At 42.5% G+C, this 26,572-nt stretch overlaps 1 long non-coding RNA gene across 6 annotated transcripts; it reads right to left on the bottom strand.

Moving 5' to 3' along the window:
- Positions 1-26,254, bottom strand: LOC135183543 (uncharacterized). Of its 6 annotated transcripts, none has more exons than XR_010305592.1 (7): positions 25,863-26,254; positions 24,055-24,114; positions 21,944-22,088; positions 19,501-19,851; positions 17,950-18,078; positions 8,027-8,108; positions 1-351 (listed from the first exon to the last, which is right to left on the bottom strand). It is a non-coding gene; the product is annotated as an uncharacterized LOC135183543 (long non-coding RNA). The 6 variants fall into 6 exon arrangements; XR_010305594.1 differs by having other exon boundaries at positions 24,055-24,120; XR_010305591.1 differs by having other exon boundaries at positions 24,055-24,147.
- Positions 26,255-26,572: the final 318 nt, after the last annotated feature.

Consider the following 26,572-nt stretch of genomic DNA (forward strand, 5'->3'; position numbering starts at 1 on the left):
AAAAGTGAAGAATGAAGTGCCTTTATTACCCAGGCTAACCTGCAAGCACAGGGAAAGGCTGAATTTTCTATACTGCACAGTTCACGTGAAAAGGTTTCTCACAGCAAGGAAGAAAAAGTCTGCTTGTCCTTCTCATATGCCACATTTCATCCAATGTTTTGATGGAGGAGAGGCTTTCTCCCTCCTGGGATTCCTCAGGATGCCCATTTTGGCTCATCCTTGATCCAGGCCAGCAGCATGCCTCACCTCCCACATCTCTCAAGGCATGCAAGCAACTGCTTGGAGGAACAATGATTTGAGGCAGCTACACATGGTCATCTCCAGCCACAGATGAAGAGTATGGAGAAATGCCTGAAATGTAAACAAAGAAGAGTCAAAACTGGATTAAAAAAAATAAAATACAGAAACATTAATTGCTACTTAAATGTGGAAATATTTCTGAAGGTGTGACCAAAGGCCAGGCCAGTGATGTGGGACCAACTCAGGAGATGAGAGACTGGTTCCATCACTCATTCCCATTACCCTGGGTAGCTCATGCACCTCCTCACTTTCCAGCATGTAAAACAAGATTTCAGATGCTGGAAACTGTGAACTGCTTGAAGATCTATTCGGAAATACGACATGACTTTAACTTTATTTTAGCAGCACTGAGGGAACAAAGGGAAAACAATTATACTGAGTGTCCACAGCCTCCACCTTTTGCTTTCTGAATGGAAACGCTTTGCTAATGTTCCCAGCCAAAACTCACTGCTGCCGCAATGGGTGCAAAGCAGTTGTATTCAATGAATTTATGTCCCCTCGTCTTTGTGCAGTGCTTAGTTTCCCTCACAAACTGAGGATCTGCTCTAGGTGATCCTGCTCTGGCTGGGGGGCTGGGCCTGACCATCTCTCGAGGTCACTTCCAGCCCCTGACATTCTGTGATTCTATGATTCAAACCAGAAAACTAATACAATGGCTGAGATCTGATGGTTTTGGAAAGGAAGTTCTTCACAGAGAGAGTGATTTCCCATTGGAATGGGCTGCCCAGGGAGGTGGTGGAGGCACCGTCCCTGGAGGTCTTCAAGAAAAGACTGGATGAGACACTTAGTGCCATGGTCTAGTTGACTGGATAGGGCTAGGTGATAGGTTGGACTGGATGATCTTGGAGGTCTCTTCCAACCTGGTTGATTCTGTGATTCAGAGGAAGCTTCCTGTGGAGCTCACACACAGCTACTCTGCTCTTTGTCTCATTTCCTCATCATGACACCCACCTCTCTCTCTTCACCCCTTTCTCTCACCTCCTTCTATTCCTTCAGTTGACCTTATCATCTCCACCATGTTCTACATGTCTACCATAGTCTTTCTCTTCCCCTCAGTGCTTTAAGTCCATCACATTTGCAATATCATGTTAAATTAAAAAAGGGTTGTGCACTCTAACTTCAAATGTTGAGAATTCTATGATTCTCTGATTCTCAGTAGTAACCTTTCAATAGAAGGGAATCTTTTGGTCTCAGAAACCGAGTTCTAATAAAGAATACAGAAGAAGATGGGGAGATGAAAAGCCTGGTTTAAATTGTTGGTTTAAACCGAAAGGTAGATATCAGGAGGTTGTCTCTGTCAGTTATTTGTGCAGAACTCAACACAGCAGGGGCATTTTCTGTATGAAATGGTGCGTATCTGTATGAACAAACGCATGTGCAACAGCCAAGACACAACGCTGTTGTGATCTCATTGGTTGTTAGCTGTCCCCCTTTAGTTCCATCACATACAGGTCTATTGTGATTCCTGCTTGTTTGTGTCCTCTTACTCCCTCAGTTTGCAGCATGGGCACCCTCTGCTAGCAGCTTGGGAGTGCTGGTTCAGTCTCTGTGGGGCTGCCATGGCAGTTGTCACTAGCATGGGATCATCTGAGCTTTGAAATGTGGGTCTTGGGCATTTAGCACGTCCTTTTGCTAGCCAAAGGAAAAATGAAGCCTGATGGACAGGATATATAGCAGCAATCTCCTTTTAACAAATGTATTGTTAGCAATGTCATGAAGGCTTTCAGTAGACTCATCTGTTAATCTGTGAAGCTATCCACTTCACAGAATCATAGAATCACAGAATCAACCAGGTTGGAAGAGACCTCCAAGATCATCCAGTCCAACCTAGCACCCAGCCCTAGCCAGTCAAATAGACCATGGCACTAAGTGCCTCATCCAGGCTTTGCTTGAACACCTCCAGGAATGGTGACTCCACCACCTCCCTGGGCAGCCCATTCCAATGCCAATCACTCTCTCTGGCAACAACTTCCTCCTAACATCCAGCCTAGACTTCCCCTGGCACAACTTGAGACTGTGTCCCCTTGTTCTGTTGCTGGTTGTTTGGGAGAAGAGACCAACCCCCACCTGGCTACAACCTCCCTTCAGGTAGTTGTAGACAGCAATGAGGTCCCCCCCTGAGCCTCCTCTTCTCCAGGCTAAAGAACCCCAGCTCCCTCAGCCTCTATCTTCAATCCAAGAAGATAGATTATATTAAGATTTTTATGTAGGTCCACCAGATGATATCTGAACATCTCAGCATCTTTAACATAGTCATCCATTGTGAATGCCTTGTTGGGGCACACCAGTGCTATTGTTCCTCATTTTCAGAAACACAGAATGAAGTTATGGAAAGCAAAATTGCTTGCCTGACTTAATCACCCACAGGAAGTCTGTGACAAAACCTGAAGTAGGAAATACATCTCTGAACTACACCATGATCTCTGCCTCTTCCATGAACCCATTCTGATTTCTTAGGCAAAAGCAGACCTTGTAGATGCAAAAATAATAGAACACTTTAGAAAAAAACTGCAGATGTGCAAAATGCTTCAGATAATGATAGCCAAGGAAAAGGTTCCAAGCCTGACTGTGAATTCCAAATTCTGGGGGGAAATATAGGACTGAGACTGCTCATCTGCTTCAACTGCACTTCTCTTGTGCCTCTAGCTATTCAGTGTGCTGGTATGCATGATCTCTCCAATATCATACACTATGTAAGCCCTGATTTTGGGTCACCTGCTTGTTCTAAGTGACCCGAGTTTGTCAGAAGATGTTTTTCAGGTAGATCAAGGTAGGAAGACAGCCACAGTTGCTATTTTGGGAATTCTTGATTCCTGCTCTGATGTTCTCCTAACCCTGTTATGGGCCAATACCAGTCAGAACAGTCATAACATCACCTGGTCTTGTAAAAAACATCTCCACTCTATTTAAGGAGGAAAACTATAGATCCAAGACTTCCGTAAACAAGCCTACAAAAGAGTTTAATGAAAGCTTGGAAGTTGCAAGGTCCATCTGAGTTGCATCCATATATGAAGGTCATAAATAAAGTCAAGACCCACCAAATATGTATTGTTATCTTGAAAATCACTCATGATGGACTTCAAACTCTTGAGTGAGATTTTTGATGCCAGTACAAAACCCTGAGCCTGGTTTTACTGTAAGAAGATCAACTTCAGAGCCCTGTCAAAAACCTAGAAAACAACTCTGAAGAAGTAAAGGTATGCAGAGCAGATCTTGATGCTATTCCTGAATGGTAGGTGAGTAGTTCTCAAGGCAACTGTTTCATGAAGTTTAAAACCAGTTAACTGTATTAATTTGCAGCACTCCTTGCGAGCCATGGATATGTTCTGCAGACTACAGATGACTTCAGACGGACTTAGCACACACACACGGAGCAAGGTATAGAGTTCAGGCTACAGGCACATCCTGCATGCATGCCCAATGTTCCAAAAGCTCTGCCACTTGACCCACACAGAATATTTTTAAACTGATTTTTTGGCTGATAAGAATTTCAATTTTGGTTTGGGTTTTTTTTTTTTTTTCTGAGAGAACCTCTTTTAAAATTTTATTTGATTTTTCAGCAGGAAGAAAAATCATCTTTGAATACTGCCAAATATAACAAACATCTACAGATGGGTTGGTCTGCAGCTGGAGGCTTTAACTTTGTACTATTTATTTGAAATATCAAAGCCAGCAGAGCAAGGCTAAAACATAGTGGGCACAATTCACAGTGTTTTGGCTCTTGAGCAAATAGCAGTTGAACTTAGAGGTTGGGTTGTTTTTTTTTCTTCCTGATGAAATGGAATTTATGCAGATGTGTTTTGCACTAAATTCATTAACAATGACATCCTGGTGCAGTTTTTGCATTTTTGTAAGGGATCTGCATAAGCACTAATTAGATCTAAAACAATGTTACTGTGCAAATTACAGTGCTGATTGTTCAAGTCGCCTTACACTCTGCATCTGCTTTGAGATGATGATAACATAGGTGCATGCAGTACAGATGTCAGATTTTTACACTTAATAGGACAATTAATATAAAAGATAGCACTGAACAGATAATGCTGCACTTCACATTTCTCAAAGCTGCTTTTAGGTAATATTGTAAAGGCAAGTAAATACTAATGCTAATAAGTTGCCTAAACTAATTGCCGTTTCATTAGTAAAGAGTGATATTCTCTGAGGCACATCCACATTCCATTTGGCAACAAGTACCAACTGGGTACAGCTAAATGAAAGCTGTGCTTTGCAAAGATTGCTTGCTTGCTTGAATGAGGGAAGGAGGAGAGCAAACACCTCAAATCTATTGCTTCAAACCATGGAAATGAAATAATGAACCTCCTTATTTAACTTCAGTTCCTGATAACAGGTGGTGGTGGAAGATCACTAGGAATGTCATCTATTTTTAAGGAAACAACAGGACTTCAGTCTCTTGGTCCCCACCTCATCTGTAATGACTTCAGGTGTGATAAGACAGCATCAAGCTTTAAAAAAACATACTTTAAAGACAAAGTTTTAAATTCAGTCATTTTCCTTGTTAATTGTAGTGCAAGCTGGAAAAGTGATGAAATGGGATGTCGTACAAGATGTCATGACAACATTAAGGTATACAGCAAATGATGCTGTCAACCCATATTCACTTTCAGGAGGAGCCATTCATAAATATCTTCTTAACTCCCAACCAGCTGCACTTTCACTCAAGGTACTAACCAAGCACATAGACATGCCAGCAGTGTCCTGGTAGGCATATCTCCCCTAGCCTTCCCTGTGGGTGGAAGCAGTGCTATGAGGCCAGCAGATGTGCATAAACACCAGGACATCATGCTCATGCCCACGTCCTACATCGCATTTTCAGGGACAACAACCATTCTTCTCCAATCACTTGAAGCCTCTGGGAGGGGCAGTGTAATCTGCAAGAAATTTTCCAGTTTAGCTCCCTTACAGAAGAAGGCAGGAGGAAGCCACGCTGCAAGGGGAGAAAGGATTTCCCAGCACAGCTACTAGAGCATGAAGCATGTCTCTTTTCACCAAGCTTTCTACAGCTGTGACAGGAAAGCAGAGTAACTGGGAAACACAGGGCTTTGCTTTTTCTGGGAAATAATATCAGCAGCCTAACAGAACCACCTGCAGGTACTGAGACAGGAGCTTCAGCCATCTTTGTCTGAGAGGGCCACCTGCTACAAGTACCATGTCTACTGCAGCCTAATCAATTTCCTAGCTCCTTGTTTACTTGTGCTTAAGCGTTTCTGTTCACCTATCCACTCTAGCTCTTCTTGAACAAAACAGTTTAATTTTTGTCCAATGTAGATTCATGCACATCATACCAGGAATGACAAAACAGACCACGATTCTTATGTCTGGAAAAGAAGGAGAGATTACAAGAATCTATAAAAAAAGCAGTGGTATAAACCAGGTGAACAGAGATGGATTGCTTATTGTCTCTTCTGATACAAGAACTACACTGTCAGATGGCAGATACGAAACCCATGAAAGAATATTCACCACCTTGACACACAGCATGTGGTTTAGCTAGAGATGGCCTGCAACAAGAGGCTAAAATTTTATTTAGACTTATAAAGCAACTGGACAAATTCATTAAAGAAAATATAATCTACTGAGTAAACACCAAGAAACCAACCCTGGCTCAGAAGGTCTCTGAGTTGCAAATAGCTGGAGGCTGAGGGACCGTTATCAGAGCATGTTTTGCCGCATGTTTCTCTTGCTTTCATACTCTTCCCATATCATATTTTGGTCACTGCTCAGTGCAGAATATCTGATTAGATGAGAAGAGCAAGACTCTTCTCATGCCCTTAACACTCTCTGTCAACCACTGACCTTGCACTATTAAACTTCAAACATTTATTGCATGTAGTGTCTCCTGTCTTACTTCTGCAGACAAGTGCTTCAGGCATATAAAGCAAGCATTGTTTTGAACACACTACGGAAAGCATTCATGCTAAGCCTATTCCAAACACTCTCCCTTACGACAACAAAGAGGAGGGAGGTCTGATCCCAGGCTTCCAGTTGGACAGGGCTCTGGAGCACAGTTGTACAGAAAAGACCTTGGGGTAGTACCTTCCTCCTCACTGATTAGAAAGCAAGTCCTGGGAGCCTGCTCTTATGCAATGAAAGTTAATATCCATGAACGTCTTGTACTCAGAATTGTCTTAGATATCTATATTCTGCAAACTTTCATGAGCAGGGCTATCAACATGCCTAATCTCTTGGGGTTTAGGAGCTGCAGTCACTCACAGGCAAATCTTATACTTATATATGAAATAAAAAAGGAAGCCAGAATCATATTAAAACCAAAATGAAATACAGTAGTGTGTTTAAATGGTAAACACTTCTCTGATTATTTTATAAAAGTGCTGTAGTCTCCTCAACTTAATTAAGCCAGTCTGAGGACATGATGAAAGAGCTCCTTAGCATAAAATTCTTTGAAGTTTCTAGAAAAGAGTAAGGTGTAGAACTCTGAGTAAGGGAATCCCGTAAGATTTCTCTGTGCTGAAATTCAAGTGCAAGAGCTTACCTCAAGGATACTATTTCTGTCATCTCCAGGGTATTACTAGCTTTGGCAGCACGTGCTGCTATCGGCTACACTGTGCTGTCCACACTGGCTGAAAGGACAGAGCAAGAGAGAGGATCCAAATAATTCATAGGCATATGTTGAAGTAAAGGCTGGGGCTACGTCCATTGCGATGTCTCCCTTCCCATGCACTGGAGGACATTGTTATTGTGCAGTCTCACCTCCTACCCTAAACTCAAGCCAGCTACTCTTTCCTTCATTTCACAACCTACACCAGGTCAGCTCTAGCAGCGGTGGGAGCCAAATCCTGGTTTCTCACATAAACATTTAGCCACTTTTTCTAGCTCTCAGACTTCAGCAGCAGCTTTCCTTTAATCAAGAAGAGACTCAGGAGTCTGGTTCTCTAGTACGTTATTGATGCTTTGCCAAATACTTGTGGAATCTATCACTTAAATCTCTGTCAGATCCTCTTCAGTAGCAGATCTATATAAAATACATTAGTTGCTCCCCTAAGTATCTGATAAGTTTGTGGTTTAAATCTTCATGGTGACATGTGCTCATTTCCCTTTTGGTTTTCCTTTTTTTAAACCCTCCTGCTTACATAATGAAATGGCATCCTTTTCCTTTGCACAATTTTGGTTATCAGTCCCATGTGAATCTGAGTTCGACCAGTTGGGCAGAACTGAAGCCAATTGTGATTTGGTCCTCTTTGTTGCATTTTTAAGCTGCTGGTGTCACACCTTCACAAACCTGAAAGGTGAGAAGCAGATTCCTTCCAGCTACCTGGGGCACATTTATGCTCAGAGGCCATTGCTCTAACTTGCTTTATGTTAAATATCAGATTTTGGAAACTCAAGAAATAAAATGATTGTAATTGTTGGGGTGCTCTCACCAGATCCCTGGAAAAATCCAGTTATTAACATCAAGCAATGATAGCATGCACATATTGTGAGGTGGCAGAATGTAATACAGAAACATTTGCCTCCAGCTCAGACACATTCTGTCAGAGCATCCTCGATGCATCTCTCCCGAGGAGTCAGATCTGACACTTAGGATGGCTGGCTGTCTACTCATCCACCCACTTCTTCTCAGGGTTTCTCTTTGCCTAGCAGGAGTGGGTATAGGGTTCACTGAGAACCCTGAAAGTAGGCTATTAAGTGACCTAGATTATTGTGGGGGGGTGTTTCTATTTCTGTGCTTCTCGGCCTATGTACTTACATTAGTCGCTTTGTCTCCAGGGCAGCATCTATCCAGCAGGAAATCTGGCTGGGGGAGTTGAAGATGTATTAGGTGAAGGAGGCTGTTGAGAAAGAGAAGATGATGGTGACTAGAAAAAATGGACCCAAGGAATAACTGGAATACAAAAATGCAGTTGAAATCCAATACTTTCTTATGTTTGTGGCTTAACATGTGTCAGTTGGCACATTAACAGTAGCATATGGGTTGCTCTGATGTGAGTTACTGCATACAGTATGTTATGTTCAGGCCTAAAATGTGTAATTCTTTTGGATAGTGTTGCCAGATTTCAGTGTGCAGCGTACAGTAAATGTTCATCAATTTAATATATTTATAAGCTTTTCTGTGGAGCTCGATTCTGTCTGATCTGATTGCTTCCCAGGCAGCTCCACAGAGCACTGCTCTGGTAACTCAAATCTCCTTTACCAAAGTAGGAGATACCACAGAGTGTCTGATGCAGGGCTGAGGCCAGAGCATACCCGATCTCCTGACTCCTAGCCCAGTGAACTAAACCATTTGATCTCTCTTCTGCTATTGAGGAAAACAAAAGTTTGCTGGTGAGCTGGTAGCAGGTGATGTAGATTTAGTGGTTTCTACTACATTCTTCTTCTGAGTACTCCAATTGAAACTTCCAGATGACCTTCTTGCAGTCATCACATCATTCCTACAAAACCCAGTCTGAATACTGAGGATACTGTCTGAGTGTGTCAGTATTTTAAGGAGCCCATGAACAGATAAGCACACTTCACATGAGCTGCATCTGGCAGGACACAAATCAGTGCTTCTCCAGAAACAAAGTGGACAGGTTAGATCTTGCTTCCTGCTTTCTACTGGGTGGGTGTGAGGGCGAAGGTGTAGTCAGCTATCCCAGCCCACTCTGAGGCTGAGTGAGGTCTCAAATAATCAAACAGCAATATTCCAATATCCATTAATTTCCAATAAAGGAACAGAGGTAAATTTTATATTTCTTCATGGCTGATGTCAATTGAGTTTTTCTGCTTGCTGCTTACCCTGAAATTATTGCTAGCTCCATGCTCTCAGTGAAATGGGAAAGCCCCAGTTGGGGCTGGTTCCCAGAGGTTTTTGTCCCATCAGCAGAGGGCTTAAATATCATCAGGAGAACAAAATCCTTGGCAGAGAGTATCCTGAAAGCACGACACTATTGCTCAGCCTTGTGAAGTATTTGTTCATTTGGCTGGGGCAAAGAATATTTTCTAGAGATGTGCACATTTTTCTGCCTCTTGCTAAAATTAGTTTAATTTACTTTTGCACTAGGAGAAAGTATGTGACTCCACATCAAACTGGCCACTAGCAGAGACTGATACACAAGAAACATTTGCATTGTGATGCTTCTAGAATTTTATGATGACTGGAGACAAAATAAGATCAACCAGTGGAAGCAAGGCTGGTAATACTTGTTATTAGCAAGTAAATGCAACCTAACAATAAAAAGCAGCCACAAAAATCTGCATCAAAAAAGAAATCAAATGTTTTGTTCTGGCTCTGGACCACAGCCCAGCCTCTGCACCAAGAGCTGCCTCCAATGGACATGAACCTCCTGTGTTGTATAGGAGACATGCAGAGTTTCCCTAACCTCCTCTTGTTCCAGGCTTTTAAGTCCAAAACAGTGCCAAAGACTGAGAAGTGTAACCAGAGACAGAAAATGGGCTGCTTGAGACCCTTGCACCCACCCCTTGAGGGTGACCTAGGTTATTAGATTATGATTGGTCTGCCCAGGCCTTAGAGCAGGCTGGCACACAGCCACTCCTCTGCATCCTCAGACACACCTATGGACCAAGTACAGCTCTGCAGCAGTGTGATAAATATACAAGATAAAAAGGAAAGGGAAAACAAAGAAACAAATCCCAAACCAAACAAGAAACTAGTTTCTGAAAACTGGGGAGAAAAGGTGCTATGCAATGAATAGTTTCAGCACTGATTCAAATCCTGTACATGAGCTATGAAAATGGAAGTGGACAAGATTAAGCAGCTTGGCAGTCTGCTTGCTCTCCCCAGTACTTTGGGTCTTGTAAGTTTATATTTCACAGTGATGAATGCATAGCCTTTGTCTCCTGAAGCCCACTTGTTCCTGTTCATGCGTAAAGCCTCACTGTGACTGTCTTAGCAGCACTGAAGACACATTTACTCAGCCTCAGTTACTACCTTTTGAAATGAAACAGCGTACTAGCAGTCAGTTTTAAGAATGAAAGCTTGGGTGTGCCTGAGATTTTTTAAGAAGGTCCTTTTTGTTGGTATTGCTAGTGAAAAAATAAAAGTTACTTACACATATCAGAACAGAAAAACATACAGCAAATGGCTGACGTAAACAGGCTTGACAAGTGCCAGTTTTTAAACTGGTGGCCCACTGGCTAGCTCTCGCTCCTCTTTAAACAGGAGTCAAACCAGAGTGTCTCTAAAGAAGTGGTGCTGAGGGATGTGATGGAAAGCAAAAGAAATATGATCTCAAAACAGTCATGTGCTACTGAAAGAATAAGGTGTCCCTGCAGAGCATACACTGCATAGCATGGCATAAAATGGCTTTATTGAGCAAGGATTGAACTCCAGCTTTCGTCCTTCCTTGCAGAGTGTAGCGAATGCAATGGAGAAAATGGGGCAAGCACATGTGTGGAACTGCTTGAGTCCCTGTGTTTGATATTATTTTTGCTTGTTTTAGCTAGTTTGATTTGCAAAGGGTCTTCCCAGGCAAAAATACCTTCCTACCTGCTGAGATGGTTTGTTCCTGCTTGATTATCTCCTCATCCAACACCCACTGTATTCTCAGGAGTGTGTGGAAGTTGCTGGGCATGGAGAAGGCAGCCGCAGCATCCTCTAGGAACCAGGATAACCACAGCTACCTGGAAATGGACAGCCCTCGATTTCTGATAGTCTTGCTCATTGCTATGTGAACTTAAGTAATGCAAGCTAGCTCCTAACAGTCACTCGAGGCAGTATGGTGCATTTATAGCAGAACAGTTGGCATCTGTTCTCATTATCTAGAGTTCTCCCTACATTCGACATGAGGTTTCACTTGCTCCTTTCTGACGGCATTCACCAAGCTCACTTCTTCCATTGTTTCACACTGGATTCAAAACCTCCCTTGGCACAGACCATGCTCACTAGGCACAAGGCTGGCACATGCGGCCATAATAAACCACACTGAGGGTACACAGTGCATTCCTGACGGGAGTCTGGCGATTACAACACTAGATGGCTTTACATTTCACCCCTTTAGCTCTGAGAAGGAGGTGTGAAGATGGCACCCAAAAGCTTCTGCATATCTACAAACCCATCCCTCCAGGTAGTGTTACGTAAAAGGGCAATGTGCAATGCTAGCAACTGTGGTCTGCTCTTGCATTCGCCTGAGTGCGCTGGAAGCGTTCTCCTTGTTTCTTGTAGTTGTGTCACTTCCTCGCTCTGAGATACGAATTCACAGTGTGATATTGGAGCAAAAACATCCCTGGCGACAAGAAGCCAAGGACAGACTGGATAAACTGCTGGCAGCTCTGGAGTATGCTCCAGTAATTCTGGGTGTATAACTGATGCTAAACATCAAAGAGCTGATAAACCAGAGAAGAACCTACAACCGCTCACAGACTTGGAAGGTCTAACTCTTAGGGGAATACTAAAGAGAAAAGTGGAAAGCTGCTATATGTCAATTACATTTAGGGCACAAATTTGACAAATATGTGGATAAGAGGAAAAAGAGTTCTTGACTCAGCAAGCCCCTGGCTAACAGAAAGCAGTGTTCACCCAGAGAAACTAGTGAAAACCTTGTTATTTTTACTTAACAAATCATGCAACAAAGACGCAGCAACCTAGATTGGGCAAACAGTCAAAATGGAATAATCCTCCATCTGCAGTAGGATGGATGGACAGAGATGGGAGGATTCAATACATCTTTCTGGCTCTATTTTATCATTCAAACTGTAGAAAATCAAATTAAGTTGCTGCTAAAGTAGTTATTTGAATGCTCCATTTCCATTTCTTTTGGCTTCTCAGAAGTTTCCCCTCTGGACTGAAACTTGTTGTCCTGTGTGTCAAACCAAAACCATTTGTGAACACTTGAGCAAACCCTCTTGTTTCAGTCAAGAGAATGGAATAAAATTGACAGCTTTGCTGGTACACATACACATGCCCCCATCCTGAAAGCAGTCAAAATGTCAAGTAAAAAAGTCTCTTGATGTACAAACTTTTGTGCATGCATATATGTCTACAGACAGAAGGAAGTGTCTGTTTAAAGGTCCCAAGTTTTGCAGCAGGGATACTTGCAGGGCACTAAAACACAGCCAAAAGATGTGTGTGAATGTGTTGTGGCAAAAAGGGGTAATCACTCTCAGGGGGTGATTTCCCATGTATAAGGAAGCAGGTGGCACTAACACACAGAAGACCTGAGGATCACATGAAGCTCATGGAGTATCGGTGTGGTCACAGATGCATTCACAGAGCATAACAAGCAGTCATGGATGAGGATGAAAAATTTATAACTACAGCTTATGCTACCATAGTGTCAGGATTTTATCCTCTAAGAATGAACTTAGATTGAGTTTGTGGGGGTTTTCCCCCCTTCACATAAAAGAAGGGAAGAAACTTAGGTCAATTTATGATGAGGTAAAGAAACAGATTAAGTTTGCAGTGGGTTTTTTCTCCCCTCCTTTTTTTCCTGAGTGGCATAAAAAGGAGCCTCCATATTCCTCTCCCACATGCTGTCCTGAATTTCTCTCCTTTCCTCAACACTTAACTTTTTCTTGGAATGCCTTTATGTGCCAGATGACAGCGAGCTACTGTGCTAATTGCTTTATTCTTCAATAAGGACATTTACTATACCAAACTCCTACAATACTTATGTGTAAATTAGAATTTGGCCTTGAAACAGCCCTCTTTCAACAATTAAAAAGCTTTCTTGAATGGATATCTTTATAGATTTTAAAAGCTCCCTCCTAGATAGATCTTTTTCCCTTTTTTTGACATTAGTGGCTGTTTTCGTCCTTTTACACTCCTAGCAGTCAAGAGAATACTGATAACTCTCAGCAAATTCCTCTTGTTTATTAATAAATCTGCATTTGGATCTATTTAATGACACAGAATTGTGGAGCTCCATGTACAAACTCCCTGCTTTAAACAACAGTGGTCTTCAAATACATAAAGTGAAGTTTTAGACAAACGTTTATGAACCTGTCAGCTACGCTGAACAGGGTCGCAGCTGCATGGTGAGCACAGAGAGCCACAGGGATTAAAAGAGGAACTTACCACTTTTTGCCCAGAGAAGAAATGGTAATTTTAGTTATACTTTGCTCGCTTGCAACAATAAAAACAAAATGAAGCCACAGAAGAAAACTGTCATGTTACACCCCTTCCATCTGGCCTGTGCTACACACCCACATATCCCGTCATTCTACAAATTAATCTTTCACACATTTCTTAACAAAAAAAAGTGTTAATGTTATAGAAGAGAAAATAAGGTAAACAGAGAGCTGTGTAAAAATACATTAACATTAAAATATGGTGGCAGTTATGGATTTTCTTAATTGAATAGGAGAGTAAATATTCACATCAAATCAATGCCAATGGCATGCAAATTAAAGCTACATTAGGGCAGCCTTGATATAGGCATTACCATTTTTGACACCTCTGTGATTTAAAATAATGTGCAGACTTTATTCGTTAATTTTTTTCCTTCCTTCTTTATGTTGTTTTTGAGTGAGTAATTTGTGATTACAGAGCAAAATCCTTCTCCTGTGCCCTCTTATGTTATGCTATCTTATTTTCTTCTTCTGCCTGCAAGGCCCTCTGAACACTCTCTCAATTCAACTTAGCGTTAATATTGAAGCCTTCCTACTGCAGAAGAACATCTTCTAGCAGCTGTCTTCAGGTTGTACCTGGCTGTAGCACACAGCCAAATAGCCTACTGAAAGAGAGTGAGGAAAGGTGCCTTTAATTCACCATACCAGGTCCTACAGGCATCCCCCCTCTCTTTGTCCTGTGCCTACATATCCACCTAGGTCTTTCTTCTATCTTCCACTCAAAAAATCCTTAAAAAAAAAAAAAAAAGAAGAGCAAGGCCCTTAGCATCTCAAGGAGGAGAGACTTGGCAAGGCTTCTTAGAAGCTGTGTGGCTCCAGAGGTGAAAGTAGGAGGTATGAAATTCACTGCTCGGCATAAAAATCTATTCCACTGTGCAGGAAAGTAGGACTGATGAATCTCTATGGGACAGAGAAGAAATGTGTATTTACACAGTTGATGTGATGCCATGAGATGGGGAGTAGAAGTCATAGCATGATGTGGATTATGCAGTGTTTCTTCTTGAATGACTGCAGGAAAGTTCAGCTCCGTCTCTCTGAGGGAGCAGCAGTGTCATACATGTGCAGCCTGAGCTTCTATTGCTCTTCATTTCTTTTGGAAGCTTCTCTCCTCCCTGGCACTTTTTCAGTTCTCATCAATCACTAATGCTAGCTCCAGATTTCATGAAGATGTGTTCAAAACTACACCACTATGCCCCCAGAAGAAGCTACAGGCACAGGCAAGCTTATGCAGTGAGCACTGCCATGCTCTCCTTGCAGAACTAAAGAGTGGTCAGATGGACTATGGAACACAGTGCAGGAGGAAGATAGAGAGCACCACTATATCCCCAACCTGACTACTCACTTTCTGTTAGTATAGACTCAGGAGGTGGCTCTAGCTTCTTCTCCAGCATGTGTGCACATCAAAAAGCTGCAAAGCTTAACAGAATTTTGATGAAAAGAAAAAATGTAGTTCTTCTAAACATGAAGTCATGATAAAAAGAGCCTGTACTGTTCAGGCACCTGAATTCTACACAAAGCTAAAAGCCAGTATTCAGGTTTTCTTTCTGCTCTTCAGTACTTCCCAGAAAAATCAGGTACAAATCAATCACAGGGTCACACTACAAGAGTTAACTGTATGTCCTGAAGGTTGCTCTGCAGAGTCTGCACAAAGCATAAGAAGGGCTCTGGGCTGTAGCAAGGACAACAAAAAGGCCACTGCTTAGAAGGTTTTAGTGCAAAAGAGAGCCTGTGAACCTTTGCTTCAGAGGGAATCATGCTAAATTAGGTGACTAGTCTTCTCTGCTTTGTTCTGGTGAGCTCTATCTCATTCCCTAAGGTTGATGTGACTGGGGAGAAGCGGGACAAGGGCTGCAAGGGCATAGGTTTTCAGTGGCAGTGAGGATCTTGTACCAAAGCAGAGGACTCACAAGATGCAGTCAATGTTTCTCACGGGCACTGATAACTATGTTTATACACATAAACCAATTTCCTTCCCTTTACTCCCTAATTTCTTCTAACTTTATTTTTGCCTCTGATTTCCATTCTTCTTTTCTTTATCCTCACCTCTTCCTTCCACCTCCCTCCTTTATCTTTTTCTCCCTCTTTTACATTTTTTTTCTTCTCAATACATTCATTCCCAAGTGGGTGTGGAGGGAGTGTTGTTTTGGGGAGGAGATAGTTTGGGGGAGGGTGTTCTTTCTTTGTCCCAGGGAATTAAAGGGACTTCAGAGTTAGAAAAACAGGATGCTGAGTTCTTGTAACAACCTGACACCCACTTTCTACTTGAGAAAAACCTGCCTCATGGTCCAGCTCTGCTTTATAATCTGAAGAGCTGAGATGATAAATGCCAATTGCAAAGACAGCTGGGTACAGTAGTTAATGTTTGTGCAACACTTCACATATCTAACCATCGTATCCGATCTTCACCAGAAACACACAGAGCTGCTGCCACTGCCACCCAGTCTGTCTCTGAGTGTGATGATTAATGAGCTCACAGCCCTATTTTGCTGTTGAAGTTAATGCTGCTTCCTGAGGGCAACACGCCTGATGAGAGAATTTGCAGCAGTCCATACGCTATATTGATTCAAAATGCCACTGTATGTTTTAATTAGCTTTTAAACATTAAAAAGTGGGGCTGGGAATGAAAATGGCACATGTGCTTACACAGCACATGTCTGTACCAAAAAGATGAGCATCAGGTGCAGCTATTGACCTGTATGCTGAACTGCCACTGGCAGTTAAAAACTTATCTCTGTGGCAGTTAATAGATTTCCATTGCTTTACTTTTTGTTAGTTTTATGCCAAATATCCACTTACATCTATTTTCATGCCTTGAGGAATATATTTTTTTCACCCACCCACGCTATCTTTTGAGAGTTATAACATGCTGGAAAAGTTTAATTTTGAATAAGTGTGGTTTAGGAGCTAGCATGAAAGAGTGAGCCCAGTGGGGGCCAGTAAGAAAGTGGTGTGGTGGGATGAAAGGCTTCACCACGTCTCCTCCTTTGCACCATCAAACAGCTTTGACTAAATCATTGATAAAGTGCTCATTATTTCCTAACCTGTACTGTACTTATCCTTCAGCATCTCAACAGCAAAGGGCTGGCTGAAGCAATCTCGTGATCAGTAGCAGTCATTTTTGTGAACATGTGGAGGACAAGGTAAGAATTTTATCCTTCAAAGGGGATGAGAAAAGAATCATGGGCCAGATACCAAACTATTTCTCAGACAAATACAGAGACAAGTAATTAAACGTTTTAAAATCATCTAGAACACAGTAAGAAGATGAGCACTGCTCTGTACTCATTTACCACAAAAGAAGCATGTTAAACAAATCATGTTCCTCTCTGAAAGAAGTTAAGAGACCTTGAAAGATGGTTGTCAATACTATGGCATGCCTGCAGCCAGGCTGTTCACCTTGCTCTAGTTGATGCTCTCGTGACTAAACCAGGGAACGTGGTTGAGCCAAAACTAACCAGTGGGAGCAGGACTTGCTGAACCATACACATGGATCATTACCAAAACTTCTAACTAAAGGGCTACATTGAGTAGGTAGCTGCCCTAAATTTAATACAACTCTTCTTTTTTTTTCATTAACAATACAGATAAACAGATTAAAAGCACAACTCTTAAATTTGCAGATGACACCAGCTTGAAATAAGATGAAAGCAGACTAGAGGAAAGATTGTAATTCAGAATGGTTCTGGCAGATAGGAAAATGGCCCCAAAAAAGCCAAGTGCAAGGCGGACACTTTGCTTTGGTAGGAATAATAAACTGTGTAAGTACAGGATGCACAGCCAGGGTGTGGCCATGAAGGATATGGACCAACTAGATCAAAACAATAAAATAAAACATGATAAATGACCTGCAAAGAACTTACAGGGCTCTTTAATCTAGGGCTGCATGAGTTATCATGGTTGACCTCCAATAGAGGAGCTATTAGGATACAGAAGAAATAAACTCTTCTGCATGGCCATTCTGGGTAGGACAACAACAAGTTTCTTACACCAATACTAACAAGAAGACACCAGGAAAATGTGTCTCTGGAAAGGCTACTGGAGCAGTGGAAAGGATTGCCTGAGTGGACTTTGGGGTCTCCTTCACTGGGGATTTCCAAGATGAAGCAGTGCATCTCAGAAAGAGTCCAGATACAGATGATCCTGACATCGGGGATGTGAACTAAGTGATCTTTTGAAATGCATCTAACCATTATTTATTTATTTATTTATGTTATCTCTAGGAGATATGGAACTACTTTGTGCTTCAACTCCACATCAGTGGAACAGGAGTATCAAAGGGTCAAATTAAACGATTAATTGAAAATTACTTGCATTGAGCTTGGCTGTCTCGAAGCAGTTAACCACATGGGGTTTGCAGCTCATGCAGTTTATCATCTGTGCCTAGTTTATCAACAAAAGCAGATATTTACCAATCACAGCGTGGAGAAAAACAGATACTGTTGACATGGCTGAACATTCTTAAATGCTTTTAAAGCTTTATAGACTAGATAGACCTGATGTGTATTTAAAATTCTTGAAAAAGGCAAAAGATCAGATTGAGGAAGGAGAAAAAAAAAATGATAGAACAGTGACACTGTGCAAATTAGTTTACATAAAGAATCTTACCAAATCCACTGACTACTTGTTCACATCTGTCCAAATATAACTTATGCCATATGTCCCACTATGTAAGTCAGCTTGGAGGCAGGACACTTCCCTAAGCAGCGATTGACTCCCTGAGTCTGATCTTATCTTCTGGAGAACAGAGAAGGGGAAAAAAACTGTTACATCACATTAAAATCTGAGAAACAAACAAAGTAACATTTCTAAAAGCCTCTGGGAAATAACGATCTTTCCTCTACTCTAACAGCGTGGCTAGCTGAATCTTTTGTCTACTCAGAAGACTAATCAGAGAGATGCCATTCATACCATAAAATGTCTTTGAGGAAAACAAACATATCAGTTTTACTTCACCTTTACAGTTTGCCAAAGTGGTAAATATTCTCTTGATGGTTACCTCAGTGACCATTCTTTCATCATGGAAACACAGTTTACATTTGTAACCCTTCAAGTCAGGCTCCCAGTTATGACCAGTCAATCCCTCTACCATTTACTGGTCTCCAAGGGCTTTGGTGCTACACTGAGCAGGAGGCACAGGACACCCAGTCCTGCCCAGCCACAGTGACTCCTAGCAAAATGCTTTCCAACAGGAGCTTTTAGCTGGTACTGTTGGGTAAAAATATTGGCTTCAAAATCAAGTTTCAGATACCAGAAGCCTCCTTATGGCTCTAAGAGTTTAATTTTCATTTAAACATCAATAAATAGCGGCATAAGGGTTTAAGATGAATTATGTAAGCCCTTTAGCCGCAGCCATTACATTCTGCCACAAAAATGAGCTGCTGTTCTCACTTTGTTTTATGGGCTCACTGTAGCCTGTTGTTATTGTAGCTGCCAAATAAAACCCAGCAAACCATGCAAATGAAAATATAATCTTTTATGATTTCATAGTCTTAGGATAAACTGCCATGTGTGGGTTTAGAGGAGGGTATTTTCTACAGTCTGTAGTGTTATGCCCCTGTCCTGCAAGCCTCTGCGCATGAAGAGCAGAAGTGGCTTCTCAAAGACCTCTCACTGAGCTGCTCTCCCATCTCCAACTGCAGCACTGTCACAAGCTCATGAAACACACCGTAGCCTCCTCGAGATATGACAAAAGGGTGGACTAGAGGTCCCTTCACGCAACTGGAAAGTCTCCTTGCTTTAAAAATAATAGATTTTCCACATCTAGCACCTCTCAAGACCTTGTTCCCTCTGATGTGAGCACACACCCCACAGTTTGCTCCAAGCCATGTATTGTCAAGGGTGTGTCACCCAGCAAACATGATGAGAGAGAACCACACAAAGTAATCATGACAGGGAGCAGCAGCTGAAGCTGAGTGACAAAAGCATATGACTCCATGCAGAAATACCTGGGACAAAATATGCACTAGTACATGGAGAGAGAAGAGAAGACACGAGAGGGAACCAAATTAGGGACAAGATCTTATTCACACAATGTATAGAAAAACAACAAAAAGAGGGACTGTAAGCATAAGGTAAAGGCACCTTCAAGCTAACTGCAGCAGAACACAGCAACCATATTAATGGCAGAATATTAAGAATATGAGCATGTGGGCTGACCTGTAATATTTAGTCCTTAACTCTTCCACGCAGAATTGTGATTCAGACATTGTCTGCTTCGACTTTGCAACGTCTTGTCTCTTTCTTTTGTCTGTCTCGGTTTATTTTCACAGTCACATTCACTGGTGCTAAGATTTTATATCTTGTACTTCATAGTGGGAGCTCTGCTGAACGCTGACACCCACTCCTGTGCAGAGATCTCTGCATAGTTTTTTTTCTCTTCCACCCGTTTTACACAAGACGGTAACATATGGCCTTCGGTGATTAAATGATTTAGTGAATGAACCCAGCAGAAAGAGCAGGATGATTGGAAGAAGACAGCTTCTGTTTAGGCATAAATGCCTTTGTAATCTGTAATGATAAGAAAGAAGTTACAGAAAAAGCCTAAGACTATTTAATTGGGTTTTGGTCAAATACTGTATTTTTTCAGGTCTGGTTTAAATATAGTGCAATAATAGTATAGTGGCTATGACTGATTTTGTTTCTAAAGCCCCTTGTAGAAGGGGCACCCCCCCAATGTACACAGATGTACACTCACACTTACCATATAAAGAGAGAAAAAATCAGCAAATGGTCTTGTAAAACTAAGTTGGCATTTTATCTCTGAACTTCTGAATGAGGTGATCCTACAGAGCTCGGTGTTGGCCACCACACTAGTTGGAACCACCTCACACCGTTGAGCTTTCTCAAAATTCTCAGCCATGCCTGTGCAACCTCAGCAGGAACTGCAGGAGGTTTTGTCAAAGTAAGATATGTAGGTATCCTCTAAGCAGTGCCACACAGAACACCTCTGCCACTGCAGGGGCCCAGGGCATAAACTAACAACCACTCCTGTTCTCTTCCTTTTAGGTCACCATGGTTTGTGCCTCCCGTCTTTCTGAACCCTAAGCTTTGAATTTGTTATGTATATTCAGGGAAAACACCTGCGTGTTCTCACCAGAATCCAGTGGCACACGACACAGGTCTGTCCTGGACTAAGCATCTGTTCATGGTTGGCCAGGGTTGTGGGAGACTGGACTCCAGCAACTAGGTATTTGAAGCCAATTCCTTTGTATCCCCAGCAAGCCATCTTTTGAGAGAAAACATTTCTGTTCTGGTCCCAGTGATGTTGTGCATATAATTAATACTCAACGAACAAATCCACCTGAATTCCAGTGCACATCTCCGCTCACAAGGCTGATTCCATTCTTTATGATCAGATTTTTACACAGAGCCTTGCAATTATATTGGGACATCACAAAGAACTCACTGATCTTGTTAATTATCCCCTTGCAAAGCAGAATCTGGAAATTAAAGTTAGGCAAATCTGTGTTCCAGAAAAGGACAGCTGGACCTAACTGAAGTCTATCAGTGAAGCTTGTCCTCAGCTTGCAGTGTGAATGCTAGCAGCCACCTCAGTCGTAAACGTCAGTGCATGATGCTCCTTCTCCTTTAGGTGATAGTATTTGAGATGAAAGAGAAGTTTTTAGGCCACATGCTAAGAAAAGCTTTTAGCTGAGCACATCCTGGTCGCTTACCCAGCATGGCTGGGGCTGATAAGAATTACTGATTCAGTCAGACTCTGGCACAAAAAGATGCACATTTAGCCAATTCATGCAAAGCCTGTATTATATTATCTTGGCACTTCCTCAACACTGGTCCCCCAGAGAGAAAACTCAGTTCCATGGTGACATCAGCTGAACCTCAAGTGTGATGGTAACTTCAGAAACTACTTAACTTGCCATTTTCCTGAACAACTGACAGTAAGTTTCTATACAATTAAAAAAAAAAACATCCAAAATTGAAAAGAACCAAGAGTGCCATAGTGACAAGTCCAAATCTTCAGTTCTCTGGGTTACATAACCCTGAAGATATTTGCTGCTGCTCCAGTCCTATTAGTAAAAGCATTCTGGGAGAGTTCTAACTCACCAAGAAGGTAGTCACTTTAAGTTGTCCTATCAATGAACACAGCAGCAATGCGTATGACTTAAAATGTCTGGTCCAAAATAATCCATGGAGCACAAACTTAGGATATTTTATTAAAGATGAGCAGTTTTCTCTTTTTTCTCATGGAGAGTGAAATGGATGGCATCTATGGTAATTAGCATAGCACTGGTCTACAATTTGAAGAAAATGTAGAAAAATATGCTATAGTAGGTATAAGAAAGAAATATTAAGGGCTCAATATGCAGCTTGTTCCGCAGCATAGCTGTGTTAACACCCAGATCTATGGTTCTAGATCTGAATAGCATGCAGATGCCTTTGATCTTTGTCAGCTTGGGGTCTTCTACTGGCCTGTCCTTAAGAGTTTTCAAAAGCTCAGAGCACCATTCAAGCTTCAGAAACAAATCTGACAAACACATTTTGTGGCTTGCAGGTAAATCTGGCATCTGCAAAGCAGCTTGCTATGTATTAATCAATCTTGAGTAGCAACAAACAATACTGGGAGACTCACCACACTAACCATTCAAAAAGATACCAGGAAACCTCAGCATTCCCGGATCAGAGGTGAGTGAAGATGCTCTACTAGAGCTGCAGACATTCCTGTACCACCACACTGCAATGTCAGCATTGGTTATGAGCCAAAGGCCTTTAGGCTTGCTTGTTGCCTGGAGGATATAAATGAGAGTCAGCAGGTGCAAAGGTGCAAGAAGTGCAAAATTGCATCATGTCTTCCCAAACTGGGTTTGTGCAGTAAATGCAACTCATTTCTTTCTACACTGTATCAAAAGCAGTTTTATTTTCTGTGGCTTATGAATGTTCTTAGCTCAATTTTTTGTGTGTGTTCTCTAAAGTACCTTGGGATGCCTGCAGTGATTTATAAATATGTGTAGAGACCAGGTGTATGGCCAGATGTTTATGTCCCTTTACAACAAAGCTTCACCATTCCCTTCCAAAGGAAAGCCCATCTTATATTATTTTTCCTAACAGAGCATCAACTGGACTAGAGGGTATTTGTGAGTTTTCCCTCTGTAGGATTTTTTTATTCATTTACTTTTCTAACATCTTGCTTCTATATTTTAAATAATGCTAATAATGTCTATATTTAAAATAATGCTAAGTCTTTAAGTACTCTTTTAAACAATTGGAGCTCCATTCACATTAAAAAAAAATCACAAATATCAATAGTTCCAAGTTTAAAATAATGAAGTTTGACTCACTGCCAAAAATATTTTTAATCTTAATGTTACCTACACTCTCTTCTCTTTCACTCCATTTACTATTTAAACATAGTTAAAAAATGTTTTATTATAGTAACTGTGTAAAGGGCAATTGCAGATCATTCTTAAATATAACCATAGTAAGAAAAAATCTGTAATCTTGAACTATGCTGAGGAGGCAAAAAGGACAAAGTGTTTTGCCCAAAGTCATACAGTCCAATGATAGAATGGAAGAGAAAATACAACCATATTTAATGAGGAGTCAGCACTAGGTATGGGGCAGTATGTTTTTTCTCAGTACATCTTAAAACATAAGGAGGTTAAGTTCATGTGCATGAGGAGGAAATAACAAGTGAACAGAATGCATTAACAGTAATGCCCCATGAAATTTTAGTCTGGGCCTTGTAAAAGTCTACAGGGATCCGAGAAAGTCCATTTGCTAAATGCCCTATTTAGCAAAGTATTTCTTTCATTTTTTTCATATTAAAAAGCCTCATTTCCTCTGGAGTTTTGTACCATGACAGTGACTAAACTGTCTCCCTCAGTGAAGCTGCACTTGTGTTAAGGATTCACAAACTGAAGTCTTCCTGACCCTGAGCAGTTGGTGAGATGGCTTATGCTAGGAAGCATGAGGCAAGATGTAGTTTAGAGATCTAGGACAACACAGTTAATATAATAATTTCAGGCACAGTCACTGACAGTTCAAATATATATAACTGTATAAGTCTGCATTTGTATGACCTACAGTATTTCCAACAGTGTGTCCTAATAAAATACTTTCAACACTCATATTTGCAATTGAAAAAAAGCAGCAGTTTAGAAGTTACAGTGAAAATGTCCATGAAGTGACAGGCAACAGAGAACACAGTACTGTTTTTTTCTCAGATTGATTATTAGCACTGAGGAGACAACCAGGAAACATGAAGAGTCAGCATCTTAGCTGCTGTGCCTTGAAGACAAAACCTCATCAAATTCCAGGCATAATGGAATATGGAACATGATGCCAATGGAAAAAAAAAACAACCAATCAAATACCTTAAAGATGAAATTGTATCAGTACCTAAAAAGGACTGAAATACTGTTGAGGTTAGTAATTTCAAAACCCCACATCTGGTCTGCATGAACAACCAGTTCACCAAAGGATAGGGAGAAAAGTCTTTTCTTTTGTATATATGTATGTTTTACATTTATGTATGCAAATATGTATGGAATGCTTGAAGCATATGGACACCTAGATGCCAACTTCTGTGTGACATACATAGCAGTGCTGTCTAATAAATTAGGCACAGCAACAATTCAGCAGGCTTCTTTATAATGGTTTCATATTACTGAATAGACCACATACTTGCCTTCAGCTTTTGTATCTACTCAAACAATTCTGCTTATTAACACATAACCAAGGTCTTAACCTTACCTCTTTTGAGTCTCTGCTGGGCCACCTTGTTTTCTTTAAAATACTTCCCTAAGTGTTCACCTGAAACTCAAGGGGGGATGGGGAAACACACAACTTTTTGAATTAAGACTTTTCCTATGGAACACTTTAGGTCTTAAAACCTGGCCATCATTGTCCTACTGCAACTCACCACTACGCCCTGGCATCTTCCAAAGCTGCTAACAGTCGATCTGTCTGTGAACCACCACAAGGTCTGGAGAGCTCCCTCAGGCATCAGCCTTCCCACCACTGCCTAGAAGCAGGTAGGGCTGAGACGTACATACCACACTCTGCTGACACTACTCCTCATAATGCCAGGGAGCACAAATATTACTGTCAGAAACACAATGCTAGAGGTGGAAACTCAAGCCTTTGGCATGGCGATTCATTAAATGAGAGAGGCCAAAGCATACTCCCATTGCAGTCTTCCTACAAACTTACAACTGGCCTCTGCTGACCAAATTGAGAGGCTAGGACATGAACTACAGAAATACAAAGGTAAATATTTCTGTCATGTTCATGAAATGTCCCAGCCAAACTGGGCACATCATAGGAATGTTTCTTCAGAGATTTTAGGTAAGGCTATGAAAAGAATCACCTATTACCTACTAACACAGATTTGCAATTACCCAATCATTAATGTGGTGTAACAGAGCAACTGTATGTTTTTATGTCTTGCAGCAGCATCTGTCAGCACTCACATGGCTTATCCAGATGTTTCTGCTGTCAACCTCTACAAAGTCATCAAGCTTCAGCAACATCTGTTTCTCTTAGATATGAATCCCTCAGTATACTTTGTGAAGCTTCCTTATCTTAGTCACAGAATCATCAGGGTTGGAAGGGACCTCAAGGATCATCCAGTTCCAATCTCCTTGCCTTGGGCAGGGACACCTCACACTAGACCAGGTTGCTCAGAGCCACATCCGGCCTGCTTTTAAAAACTTTCAGGGATGGAGCTTCCACCACCTTCCTAGGCAACCTGTTCCAGTATCCCACCACCCTTATGGTGAAGAAGTCTTTCCTAACATCCAGACTGAATCTACCCACCTCTAGTTTTGCTCCATTCTCCCTAGACCTATCCCTACCCAACACCCTAAAAAGTCCCTCACCAGCTTTCTCGTAGGCCCCTTTAAGATACTAGAAGGCCACAATAAGGTCTCCTCAGAGCCTTCTCTTCCTGAGACTGAATAACCCAAATTGTCTCAGTCTGTCTCCACTGGAGATGTGATCCAGCCCTCGGATCATCCCAGTGGCTCTTCTCCAGATATGTTCCACCACATCCATAACCTTCTTGTAATAGAGGCTCCAGAATTGAACACAGTTCTCAAGGTGGGGTCTCACCAGAGTGGAGGAATCACCTCCCTCGACCTGCTGACCACACTTCTCTTGATGCAGCCCAGGATCTGGTTAGCTTTCTGGGCTACAAGTGCACACTGGCAGCTCACGTTGAGCTTATCATCCACCAAGTCCCTCTCCTCATGGCTAATTCCAAGCCAGCCACTGCCCAGCTTATATTGATGCTTGGGATTGTCCCAACCCAGGTACAGGACCTTGTGCTTGGTCTTGTTGAGCTTCATAAGTTTGGCTTGGGCCCACCTCTTCAGCCTGTCGAGGTGCCTCTGGATGGTATCCTTTCCCTCCAGCACTGTCAGCTGCACCATACAGCTTGGTGTCAAGCTCTTGCTCTTCCTAGCACTGGCAGGTCTTGAGTCTCAAGGTACTAACACAATTATATGTTCTTGGCTCCTAATGGCTCAGTAATCACTCTCAGTAACTTACATCACACTCACCATCCTGAATGGTCCTGAGGTAGCACAGAAGTTACACCCAGGTGGCCAGGTAGGCTGCTGTCAGCTCTTGGTAAACTTTGTCAACCGAGAAAACTAATCCAGGCGGTTTCCTAAGGGCAGGCACGGAAGCCTGGCCCGTACCGGTACCGCCATGGCTCCCTCAGCCAGGCTTAACCCACACAACGCCCCCACCACAGACAGCCTAGGTCGGCACGGGTGGCTCCAACACCTGTGCAGCCAGACGGGCGTGCAGAGGCACACAAGTGGCAGCTGGCCTCACGCCCCAGCACAGCAGCCCAGCACGCCCCACCGGGGCACCTCCAAGCCCGGCCACCGACGCCTGAGCCCCGGCGCACCTGCCGCCCGCCAGCCTTCCGCCGTCCCGCCATGCACAGCGCCACCCCTCCCCGGCAGCCGGAGCGAGGCCTCCCAGACACAGCTCCACCCCCTCCCTGCTCGCCCCACCCGCGGCCCCGCCCCCTCCCCGGGCTCGGCGAGGCCCCGCCCCCTTCCGCCTCAGCTCCACGCCGGGTCACGCCCCCTGCCATCCGCGCGCCGCGATTGGCGGCGCTGCCGGCCTTCCCGGGCCGTCCCGCTCCACTCAGCGCCTGCCGCGGCCCGTCACTCACTGGCCAGGCGCCGCGCCGGTTGGCGGCGGCAGCGGCGCGGGCGGGCTGGGCTGTCAGTCAGGGAGCGGAGTCCGAAGTGGG

Source organism: Pogoniulus pusillus, chromosome 18 (genome assembly GCF_015220805.1).
Source record: "Pogoniulus pusillus isolate bPogPus1 chromosome 18, bPogPus1.pri, whole genome shotgun sequence".
Classification (NCBI taxonomy): Eukaryota; Metazoa; Chordata; class Aves; order Piciformes; family Lybiidae; genus Pogoniulus; species Pogoniulus pusillus.